Source organism: Thermobia domestica, chromosome 4, assembly GCF_964235325.1.
Source record: "Thermobia domestica chromosome 4, izTheDome1.hap1.1, whole genome shotgun sequence".
Classification (NCBI taxonomy): domain Eukaryota; kingdom Metazoa; phylum Arthropoda; class Insecta; order Zygentoma; family Lepismatidae; genus Thermobia; species Thermobia domestica.
The window spans coordinates 172661019-172674984 of NC_137457.1; positions in this window are offsets into that span (position 1 = coordinate 172661019).

The window sequence follows — 13966 nt, forward strand, 5'->3', positions numbered from 1 at the left end:
TAGTAAAAAGTCACCTTTCCTGTGTCAACCAACAGCACAATGTGAAATGTACTCGCATATGTGCAGTACAGACTGTTACCAAATACGTTCACACAGCACAATCGGTGTTCGAAACAAAACGAAATTAAATAAAAGTTACAACGTAATGCCTCTCTTACTACTGAAGCTTTAATCGGAGAATTTTTTAGCTATTATATTTAAGGTAATTACTGATTAAAGTAATATTTTCATATTTTATATTTTCAAATGTACATTATGTATATTTTTAATGCCCATAATTGTAATTTTGGGTGGATAATGTAATTTCATCTTTGCATGATGAGAACCCACTGCATAATAATCATGAATAATATATACAGGGTTGGTGCGTAACATTTAATAATAACTTAACATGTGTTTTATCATAACCTTGCACTCATCTCTAAGATACTAAAACAGTGTATTTCCCCCTTCATTTGCATTTCTCATTCTATTAGGTACTCCATTCCGTAAAAGAGTAATTAAAGTATAGTTATTGCACTTTTAGTAAAAGCATTTGCAAGCGAAATATCATAAAATACTCACAAGGGACACCCGCGAACTTGAGCAGGAGGAAACGGTAGAAATTTGAAAAGATAACTAATTACAGGTAACTAATCCAGTGGTGGTAGTCGTTTTCATGCAAAACCAAGCAGTCAAGCAGTGGCGGCGACAGTTCGCGGAGTACGGGCCAATTTTCTAGACAAGGTATGAGAAGACACGGGAAAATTGAAATGCTCAGTGTAGTAAATATGGTTAATGATTGAGTCTAAAATTTGTAGAAGCTCAAGTGAATATCTTACGATAATCACAGTGTTGCCAACATTGAGAAATGAAAATATTGTGTAAAAATGGAAATGCAAGGAAAAATGAAATGAAATTTTTGAGTCCCACGCGTATGCTGGTTATGCCGCTTAAAGAGGGCGGTGATGATCAGTAATGAATGAAATGGTATAATGAAGAAAGTGAGAGAAAACGGGAGAACCTCGAGGAAACCCACGCGCGCTGTGTTTGTCCACCAAAAAGTTAACTTGGCGAGGGCTTTGGTCGAACCCAGGCACCCTAAGCACTAGAGGTGAACGCTCTACCACTGAGAAACCGCAATCCCCGGAAATGGAAGGAAGTGTCATAATAATGCGATGTGTTGTAATGCATAAAGGGTCTGACACATTATTCGGGAATGAGGCCTTGTCATGTTATAAAACAGTGTTGCTAACTTCATAAAGTATAAAAGAGGTAATAAACATAAATTGTTAGCAAAAAAAGAAAGAAAAGTAAAGAAAATGTTCAATCAGACAATATAAGCGGGAGTGAATCAGCACGCACAAAAAGAAAGAGTGGTGTTACTGATGTCCATGTAATCTGATGATAGGCGCCATCTTTGTGTATGGACATTAAAATTAACAGAGAAGTATCATGATAAGATGTCATTATTATAAGAACCAAAATAAACATGGAACCATCGAAGCGCATGTGATACCAGTAAAATGATACAATACTGAAGAACTTAAAAATAGATTACGCCTCTACATTGACCTGCAAGTCTGCAAGAACCAGTAAATTCCCAAAATGCAGATTTGCGTTTCCAAGGAAGTGGTCAAACCACATGGACGGTGTAGAGTATGAACATTTGGTAATGCTACTGACTCACAGTCAGCATCACCTCTGCATGGTAACTAACCTATGTCAAGTTCTACACTAATGACATTCTCAAATGACAAAATTATTGATCCTCTGTCATACTCTCCCTTTTGCCAGGCATACTGTATCATAAGTTGTAGATCGGTTGGTTGTAGATCACAGAGTGCAGCTTAATAATGAAATAACGATCGTGTAAATTCACCTAAGATTTGTCAAACCGGAGTTGTACGAAATCGACGATTCGCCTGAAATAGAGCTTGTGTTGCCGAAAGAACCATACATCAAGGGGTTGACAATATTTCATTGTCTTGGGTGGAATTATCTTCAACGTAAGTTCTTTGTTTGGAAAACGCTCTTCTAACAGTGGATGATCATTGGGCCACTCTATATTGTTGTCACTATTGCACAAAACTACACTCTACACGTAACGAGATCCTTCTGCTAGTACACCACTCACGAGTCTGTAGCGTTTTATGCTGGAGTTCCCAAATGCCACTTGTCAGATGGCGCCTGCCATCAGACGCATCATATTACATGGATATGAGTAACATCACTCTTTATTTCTGTACCAGTTGATTCACTCTCGCTTGCCTTTTCTGCTTGAAAGTTTTTCTTAACTTTATGTATGCTTATAACTTGTATTACCTATTTTATACATTGAGTTTTCCCGGATGATGAGTAGGTACGCTCGATGCCCGGTAATCAAGGAAACCCGGGTTGGATTCCAACAAGGAACACAATTGGTTCGGATCCCACTTTAAACCGTAGATCCCGCCCTGGGACGTCATAATCACCCCATGGGAGGCAATGGCAAACCATCATGGGTTCACCTTTACAAGGGACCTTCAGGTAAAGACCTGCCTTCGCACGGAATACAATACTTCATCATCATTATACTTTACGAAGTTAGTAACACAGCTTTTTAACATGATAGGGCCTCATTCTCGAATATTGTGTAGGATTCTTTGTGTATTAAAATGCATCGCAATATTATGACACTTTCTTCCATTACCATTTTCACACAAGATTTTCAATTTTTAATGGTAACACTCTGATTAACGTAAGGCATTCACATGAGCTTCTACATATTTTAGACTCAATTGTTAATCATAGTTACTGCATTGAGCATTTGAATTTTCCAGTTTCTTCTTATACCTTGTCTAGAAAATTGGCCCATTGTTCATGAACTCTCGCTGCCACTGCTTGACTGTTTGATTTTGTATGGAAATGACCACGACCACTGGATTCAGCGATCTGAAATTTCATTCGGATTCTCCTGTTCAAGTTCGCGGGTGTCCCTTGTCAGTATGTATTTTTGACTATACATATTATCATCTTCAATTTGTAGAGCTAAATGATAATCAGCTTATATAGTTAGTTACTAGCATCATGATTGGTGGAGGCTTTTCATCAGAATATTTTTTTCCTTTAAGAACATCCTTCAAGTTTAAGTAAGAAAAAGTGCTTTATGTTTTTACTCTATTTCTATCTCATATTTTTCTACCACCAATATTATCGGTGGGTAAATATATACTTTTTGTATTTCAAAATGGTTTAATCACTATGTTTTGCGTTTTGGACCTATGATTGCTTGCACATTTCCGGTAAATAGAAACTTTAAAAAATGTTACTCTTTGCGTATACTGTTTTAGTTGATTGAATTTTCCCATTACATGTATTTACTAGATTTTCTTAACTTCCTCTTAATTTTTCCTACGTTTCATATTTTTTATGCTTCATATTATTCGTCTTGTTTTTAATTGTACTGATTGACATGGTAAGTTTAAATTTCATAATTTGAAATCACATTTAACATTTCTTTATTGTAAAATATTTTCCTCATCTTCTTCTTCTTCTTCTTTTGTGTAGTCTTCTTCTCATTATATGTTATTTTTTTCTAAATTACAAGAAAAAGTTTTACGAGGGATACGTTTCAATGGATGATAATATTACGTAAACTATAAATAAAATAAAAATATGGTAGAAACTCTTGCCATTTACATTAAATAAGTAGTAGTATGTAACACGAGGGTGTGACTTCTGCATGAATAAAATCACACATCATTACAAGCGATTTATTACATTATTTTAGTACTAAATTAATAGTATTCGATATATTTAATGTTGCTACTTTTTAAAATTAATAGTTCAAACTACCCATTTGTTGATGACTCGCATTCAGGCAAACGCATCGTTCGTTGGATTGGGCTTTGAAGCAATTCGGTTTACGGGTGATTAGAGGATATTTCTACTGTGAAATTCGAATCAGTTGCGCTTCTTGAATGCATAGTAGTATAGCATATATTGCGGAGAGTAATGGCACAAAAGTGCATGATAACAACGAAAGGGAAAAAACCTTTTCACAAAATGATTACCTACAACAATACTACTCACTCTAGGAAAGAGTTCCGTCTCGTTTAGCCTAGCCAGCATAAGCATCACACGTAAAACATAAACAGTCCATGTAATTTTTCTAAGAAAGAGTTGAACTAGATGGGAACTCTTCCTACCAAGGATTAGCAGGTACTCCAGAGGGAGAGATAATGTTGAGTAGAAAACGAACTTAGTTGAACGAGGATTGGCAAATAAAATTTTCTGTTATCCAATGTACCTAAAATTGTACACTCATTTTCATCATTTGAAACATTCGATTCAAAAGTTTGCAGGAACGGACTCCAGTTTAGAATGAAAATAATTAGTTGCATATACTTTGATGTCACATTAAAAAGTTCGAATTTTTTTTTACAATACGACGAGTACTACTACATTATTATTATTATCCTCATGATTTCCATCAAATTGATCTTCCCCTAACTACCCTCCCATTTACTGTGTGGCAACTTAATTAAATCATGTTAATTAGAGACGTTTGCACTATCATTGCACTGTTTGCTAATCGCTTGAGCAATTCTACTGGTACTTTGTAGTTTCAACTGACTTTTCTCCTTTTCTCTGACTCGTACACAAATTTGCATTTTTAAAAGTGCAGCAGATAAGGAAAGGTAAAATTAGAATATTAATGAGAAGTCTGGCGTAGTCGGTTTATGTTTCGACGTATTTACTGTACCTTCATCAATAGTTGATATTCTATTCTCGCCTCTCTCCCTAGCTGGTTGCTTTTCTTACAACTCCAAAGGAAGTACCCCGAGAAACACTCACCATCCAGTTTTGTTTCTCGGACTGAGGCCTCAAGCCACATCTCCTGATTTCTTGAATACCAAATATGATCACTCCATAACCCCCCTCCACCTAACATCGTCACATCGTCACACTTTCGTGAAGTCACATAAGTCAAAACATTTGAGAGTCGAAGACCTCACACGCTGGAAAATTCACCTCCAAATCCTGAGTTGTACTTTCAGAGGAACTCCAATTGCGAGGCTAAACCACAGCGAAAAGTAGGAAACACACAGAATACACACTTAACAATAATCATCGACGTAGTTACCAAACAATAACTTTTAGTTGATGCAATCAATTGAGTCAGCTAGAGAAGAGCTAACTGGGCGCTCGAAATATTTACAAATAAGTTGAATGTGAGCAATGTCCTCAAATGCAGACTAGTGACACTGCCAAGAAATGGAAACGTAGCCAGACACAAGTAGAAAGTTGATAAATTGCTCAAAGATACAAAAGCAAAGAAGGGTATTGACTTGATATGAGGTTAAAGAAATCTGATATTTCACTTATCTTTAACAAAATACAAAGGTATGGTATACAAAAATGCTTCTAGGAAGCTTGAGACAATATACTTGAACTTTCCGAGAAAAGAAAAAAAATCCAGCAAAGTAGATGTCGTGAATCCAAAATCCGTCGATGAAATCGAACCAGTTACCACAGACGTATATTATCGTAACAATATGTATGTATGAGAATAGTTTAGCAAAACAACCATGATTTTTAAATCTATTTGTAATATTACTTATCACCATAAACTAAGCTACACTACTTTCCTATTTTTAATATTCAACTATTTATTAGATATAGACTTCATCACTATTGTGATGTCCAATAAGAAATTTTGGATAATTTTATTAAATTACTAGCTACTGTAAGTATATCCTTTAACTTTTACTCCAAAATTGGTAGAAAAATTAATTTAATTGTTGCATAAAACATTTTTGTTAGTGTCGCCGTAACCATATCTTGGGTACGATTTATGTGAATGTAAATATTTACTTACTACTTTTTTTAATGAGTGCTGTATATGTGGGAATTGATTTACTTTTTTTCAACCAGAGTGAGACTTCATTGAATGTCGAGGCTGAGCTTAATAGAGAGAGGTTAATTATGACATAAATTTTGGTTTGTAAATTACACATTGTAGCTTTGGAAAATTCAAGTTTTAAGAAAATTCCAACTGACCAAAGGTATATATATATATATATATATATATATATATATATATATATATATATATATATATATATATATATTTATATATTGCAATTATATACTTGTGTTACAGTTTCGGCTATATAACATAGCCTTCCTCGCACACATTATGAGAGATATATTAAATTTTGACAGCTTATATTCAATCTGATGTAAGACCCACCACTTTCTCTTTACAAAACATAAACTTTTAATACGCTCTAAAAGTAAATTTTTAATTACTGTGAACGTAAACTTCTAATTGGCTCAAGAAGTATTTTTTGAATTACTGTAGTCACTTTCCCTTTTTACGTACCTGTTATGAAACTCTCAATTAGATGTTTGTCACTAACACTTTCTATTCGCTATTGCCCATCTCCTCCTCGATGCTCTCCGTAGTATACCCGCTCCAACAGGTCGTGCTGATCCCTCCGATTCCCTCTTTCAATTTTGTCTTTCATCTTCTCCCATAATTCATGTATCATAAGCCCACTAGACCAATTCATTAACTTCTCCTCCCCGTATTTCTTAATCCACTGTGTTGTCACCTAGTGACAAACACGTAACTGAGAGTTTCATAACAGGTGCGAAAAGAGAAAGTGACTACAGTAAAAAAAATCTTTTTGAACCAATTCAAAGTTTATGTTAAAGTAATTAAAAATTTACTTTTTAGAGCCAATCAAAAGTTTATATTTTGTAAAGAGAAAGTTGACGTGTGTTGTATCAGATTGTATATAATTCTCAAAATTTTATATTTCTGTCATAATATGTCTGAGGAAGGTTATGTTACATAGCCAATATTGTAAGACTAAAATATAATGTTAATATATATACATATTGTTTTGGTCAGTTGGAGTTTTATTAGTAAGTTATGTTTCTTACACAACATCAAGTATCTTTATTTGAACATGAAATTCAATTTGTAGTTCAACGTCACACAATCTCACTTCTCAAGCTAATTAATAAAAAGTGAAGGATAGTTCCTTAGGATGGAGGATATGATATGAAATATTAGAATGAAGGAAACGAAGTAATTTTACATATTTCTGTTGTGTCTACAACAAGGTTTCCTTTACGTTATCTGTGATTGAATTAAATATTTTATGCAAGAAAAGATAGTAAGCTATCTTGATTTATTGAATGTTAATTGTTTTGTAATTAGAATATTGAGAGTTAAAAAATGAAAATAGGTCGACTTTCAAAAGAATCACTGATAAATTAAAATAACCCATTTTTTGTACCACTATTATTTACAACATAATTATTTCAAGAAACAGTGGACGATGTGACACGCTAGTAGAGAATCCGAATACTTACTTCTTAATCGACATGCATTGAAACTTTGTCGCAGGTTACGACATTGGGGTACATAAAATTTGAAATAATGACTTATTTTCAACTACGGACAATAAGTCGATGTTTCTTCTAATAAAAAAAATTAATGAAGTGATGGCATTGGAAGAAAAATTTTATTTTGGTTTTTAATAGACATAATACTTGAGTAAAAGCGGCATCATATATATAGGTAATTATACGGAAGAAATATAGAATTTGAAGAGAAACATGATAAAGTATTTTATCAATGTAGAAATGAACTGTTAATATTGAAAGAAAACGTGAAAAAGTATTTAATCAATATAGAATTGGGATGTTAACATTGAGTATACCTTACATGAGTTGCATTGTTTAATATTTGCATACCTTGTAACAATTAACATAATGTTATCGTACGTATTGACATTTATTTTTTTAAAAAAAAAGCATAATTACGCATATGAGAACACTGAAAATAAGGGGAAAATAAAATCGTCATGTATTTCATTCCAAGTTATGCGGGTGCACTAACAAATGAGAAATGAATGAAATGGAAGAATGGAGGAAATGGAAGTAAACCAGAAAACCGTGACTAATTCCTAAATGCGTAAACGACTAATTATTACAAAGGTAGGAAAATAGTTGTTTAGGTAAAATTTCATATTGAAATTGGTTAATGCAAAAGTGTTAGAAACCCAGACAAAAAATACTGAAATAATATTGTACAGCACGCACTCATGGGCCACACACAATAGAGGTAGTCATCTACCACTCAGCCTACGTGTCCCTTGTAAAATATTTAGAGTGAGTCGTGGTTTTTCCAAGATAATGTGATTTTGGAATTTTCGCTAAATTTAGTGGATTCTACTAGCCATTTCATATACAGTGTAACTACATGCATAGATGAAGATTACAAATTAATATGATTCTTTAGAAATATGAGATAAGTTGCATAAGAAGATGTAACTTTTTCTCAGGGGAAGCATGATTTGTTTTTAGGTAGTAATTCTCCATGTACTGAAGCTGGTACATACGTGTTAAATAGAAGTAACACCCTTCGTATTGAGAATAAAATCCGCATTAGCACCCATCCACAGGGCGTAAGTCCACCACAGGTCTCATTTATGATCGAATCAATGACCTAATGCACTAAAGCCAACTGTAAGCTATTTAAAGAATACTTGCTTCCATATTTAGAATGTAATGTATTTTGGAATCCGTTTTTAGGTGCTGCTTTTCTTTGCAACATATACCCTCCATGAAAACATTTGATATATATATATATATATATATTAATAGGTCATCGAGTGTTTATGATATTATTGATTGAAATTATTCGTTTATTGTTGTAATGGTAAATTATCTGAATACCACTAGTGCAGATTTTAGTGGATTGGTTTCAACTTTGCATCGCTCTATTGGTATGTATTTACTCTATAATTCGTTAAATTAACTAAAACAGCTTGCTGATTTACATATGTATGTGTTTATAATGTTTGACTGCGTACATACATCAATTCATTGTACGTATCTTACCCTGTTATATTCCAAGTTCCACCATTTTATTATATACATTTATATCTATTTAAAACACTTTGTAGACCAACATACTTCAATACTTATCTTTTATTGTCGAGTTATGTGAACAAACGCTAAACCTAGTTTGTGATAATAACAAGTTGTGATACTGTGACGATGTGTAACTCTGTTTCTGTTTACTTAGCTCGTTAAATTCCACATTCATTAGAGAACTGTTCACGCTATAATTTAGCGGGTGTCACAAAAGTATTATAATTAAATTACACCATGATTTTCATGGGAAAAAATGGTTTAATCTAGGGGAATGGCAATATTATTTATAAAAAATAAGTTTATTACATAACTAAAATGGTAATATATAACAACATTTAATTGAGTAATTTACAAGAGCTATTTGATATTTGATAGTTCATTTAATAGTTTTATATCTTAATATAGATCGATTAACAGGCAAGTTATTCAGATATTTAAGTTATTGGAGATGGAAGATGATATACGAATATGCGACAACAGTTCTTAACCTTAAAAGTTTACGGTAGGTAGACAAATCATTTTGAAGTACTGCACGACATCTCTAAACTTGAATTTTATGATGCAACAAGGGCTTATACATACATTATGGTAGTATTCTTTTAACTCTTAGAAACTTTGACGATGATTCTGTCTGCTCACAACCGACGTCTCTTATCTCTGCAGCTCTGGACTTCGGAACTTCTCAACTTCTGAACAACCGTCTGAGACCTTGAGGTCCTTTTATATTATTTTCGAGGGACACACCCAAGCCTTATATCAGTCAGTTCATCCGTTTTATCCTCTCCACAAATATGGAAACTTATTGCTCTTTTGCATTCTGATTGGCTCTTAGAGACTGCCGCACCCAGAATACGTGGCGTAACACACATGTACACACGTGTACTGTCACAGCCGGATTAAATCAATAGCATGATTTCTAGACTTATCCCTAACTATTTAACCAATTCCCGCACATTAATGCGGCGTCAAGTTGTCAAAATCATGATTATATATCCTGTATGATGACTATGAGTAATCTTCGACAAGTTAACTTTCCACAAAATTGCGCAACAAAAGCAACATCAGTCACCTTCAGAAAGTTTTACATATTTCCTTTCTGTGTTACTAGCTTGTGGCAAATCAAAAGAGAAAAATGTCTTTCAAAATACATATAAATTCAAAATGAGCTATTCAATGCCTTCAATAAAGAGCAATGTAACCATATTTTTGGATTCAGCGTCACAGATACTAAGGGTGGAAAAAGGTATATATCATTGCTACTTACTAAAAATCCTTATGCTAGGTGAAGATGTGAACGAGTTAATACAGAACTTCTGCAGGTTTATAATGATCTAATGTGTATGTGTAGGAAACTAAATGTAACTGACAGTTAGTTTGTATGCGTGCATTTGCTCACCAATTATTTTCATATTTTGGGGAATTGTGTTACTTTGTTCTCAAAATAAATTCACCATTAATGAAGTTTCTTGAAAAATAGGAGCAAAGTAAGTGCTCAGTTACTTTTGACACTTAATTAATTTTCAATTTCGTCTACATACTTTCTATTACCTCTTGTTAGTGGGTATATATTGCAATTTTCCTTAGTTCAAATAATATTCCTTTGCACACGTAGCTGTAAACATTTCCAAATTTGCCTTTCGAGCAAATGACATTGTTTTGAAAATTTTGGTAGAAAATGAAGCTTTTATTTTGTTATTACGATTTTTTGTTAGTATTCTCACTCTTTCCAATATTATTTTTCTTATGTCTTATTTTTATCACTGTGTATTGCATTTTTTTTACATTTTTCTTAGTCGCTGATTATGATTGCTTATTACACTCTTTTAACATTTCTTAGTGAACAGAATGAGATAATCATTGAATATATCTAGATGTGTCTTACTTTTTTTCCTTTCAATTGTAGCTTTGAAAATTCAATTTTTATTTAACATCTTATTAAGCAATTATGACATGTCCCGGACACAATATATAATGTAATTTTAAGTAGTATATTATTAAATCATAACATAGTTCTTCCTTTTTCTCTAAATGTAATTCTGGAAATAACACTAATTTCCAAGATACTATATGGTGATAGGCGGGAAAGTTTTGTAGTTATTTTATTAATGGAAATCTAACATTAAATTTGAGAGAAAAAAATAGGTCAGTAGCATTTTTTTTAATTTAAAATTTTTCCCTTTCTTCTCTTGCAGTGAAATTTTCTGCCGGAGATAAGGCCTGGTAGAGAAACATATAGAACAAGAAACAGCAACGAAACTTTTGGGAATATGACGGAGGGCGCATCCAACATGTTATTCAGTATGCCCCGCCTCACTAAATATTTTGTCCACGTAAATGAAGACCCAAATAAAATGTTTATGCTTTACGACCACATGACAAAAATGCGGTCATGGTCGCCAGCGAAAAAAGAAGTCTTACCTATATACCTTTATTATTGGACCTAGCTCTAGTTCTACAACTTAATAAATCAAAATCAATACGGGACACTAACCTACGAAAATGTAAAAGATAAAGTAGTAGCATTGAGTTAAACGAAAGTACTATCATATAAAGCAAACCATGAACTATTTCGAATTCAGCAGGAACCTTACGAAGTAATAGATTGCCACATTTTACATAAGTTAAGGACAATAAGGTAATTGTTACCGGTAATCATCATTTATCATTAGGTCTTCAGAGAGATTTTTTAAATAAAATACCAGTCGAAAGTTTTGAAACAGTTGAGGCGCTGTAAAACAGGTTAAACCAATTGGAATCCGGCAATGATCTATTTCTCAAGAGGGATCATGTAGAATTAGCACAGAAATTATACACACTATATGGGCGAAATTCAGTACCTATTCCTCATAGTCCAACATATTTGTTACCAAACGCTGCAAACCGCTTTACAGACATCGGCTTATCATCCTGAACCTTCACACTAAGTTAGCAATTGTCCGTGTAATCCAAGAGTGGCATACTCTCCACAAATACCCAGTCACAAAGATAAACATAAAGCAAATATCGAATCTACGGACGATCCCCACCCAGAAAAGATGTCTCCTCAATCTGATTTTTCCACTTTGGCTAACAAAGTTGAGAACCTTTCCCTGGTTAATGCTCAGATAACTTATAGTAATAAACCCAAGAATGGAAAACAGGAAAACAGGAAGAGAAACAATTATTTTCAAAATGGCAGCAAAGGAACGAAACAACAGAAACCAACGCAGAATCAACAAACCACCCCTGTAGAAGACCAAATACTAGTCGGTTTGTCGGTTTGTCGAAAGCCTGGTTAAGGTGCTAATATGTGTTTTAGATCCCGAAAAACGCGTAGGGTTGCCCATTGAAAAGGGCCCCGATACTCATAAACAGTCGAATTCTAATAATGTAGCTGTTAATATGAACGATCCACAGGATATCAACTACGAGATTCCTCTTGATGAAGAAGAATCGGAAAATTTAACGGACTGATGAGAAACATTAAGTTGGAGCATAAAACGTAAAAAGCCAATTTTGGCTAACACACTAAACAGGACCAAGAATATCTATAGCTGACAATGTTAGTACCGTCTGACTTTGGCCCTCGGACAGTCTGCCTTCTGGTGCGGAATTAATTCAATTTCCAATTTTCTTAAAGGGTTAGCGGCGAAACAACTCTTTTTTAAAACACATAGGTTTAGTCGCTTTTAAGATAGGCTGGACAACATTTAAGCACTATTTTCGCATCATAAAGAAACAACGATACCCAGTTTATAGGCGTACACTTCCTCCAGCGCACGTATGCATTATGGATTTAAATAAAAACATCATCTCTTTATCAAAAAAAAAGGAATACAGCCAATCACCACAGAGAAACAGGAAAATTCTCTACCATTATTTCCAACTCGTATAATAGAGCAACATGAGAATATTTTTTTCTGGCTAAAACATGAGAATTCCTGCACGTTTACACTATTACCTTCCTGTGGTGACAAAGAAAAAATTGGTGCCATGGAATCATTTGTTAAATCAACACTTCCCAGATTGCTCGAGGAATTCAGCTTACTGGCAATTGACCAGAAAATTAATGCCAATAACTTAGTTATATTAATCTCTACACCTAACAGCAACAAAGAAGCTTGACAAAAGAATACGCCAATGGCGGTTCTTGAGCGATGTCTAGAATTTTGTTTCCAGGCAGTAGAAACACCACTTCCGTTACAAAATTTGCAAAAGTAGCGTACAGATGAAGATATTCATGAACGTTTAGAATGCACAAAGTATTTTTTCAAAAAAGATCTCTTTGATGTAAATCCCGTCTTAAAGAAATAACAAAAACAAGCATTTTTTTTAAAAAAATGTAATGAAATCTTTGAGTTTTACGTCCCACGGTTATGCCGGTTAGGCTAAAGGAGACGGTGATGATGACTAATGAATTAAATGGTGGAATGAAGAAAGTGGGAGGAAACGGGAGAACCCCGAGAAAACAAACACACACGGTCTTTGTCCACCACAAAGTTCACTAGACCCCAAAGATCCCTAGACCCCAAGCACCAGGGTTGAACGCTCTACCACTGAGACACCGCGAAGCAATTTTTAACTTGGTATATAAATACAGAAGCGATTTCAGATATACACCTAATGGCATATGATATTTCAGAGGATACGGCCACAAGATGAGAATTTCATAAGCCTTCGCAATCCGATTCCTATCCATATACGAGATCAAGTAAATAAGCGAATTCAGGAACTCATTAATGCTAAAATAGTAAGACTTACTGACAATAATAGTATCACTTCCTCCTACTGGTTCTTACCAAGCAGTGTCCGGATAAATTCAGATAAGATCTCAATTTGCTAAAAAATGTAATTCATGTACCAAGTATCTACCCCATTAGAAGGTCGTACTAAGTTTTGAGGTGCGTTAGGAATATAGGAACAACTTCGCGATCATTATCAGTAACGATGAGAATGATTTTGGACAGATTACCCTATAGGATCATTTCATTCGCTAATGATGTCATGTGCCGGAGTTACCAGTTCCAGCAACAGTTACAGGAATTACAACTTTTATTCAAGGAAGTTA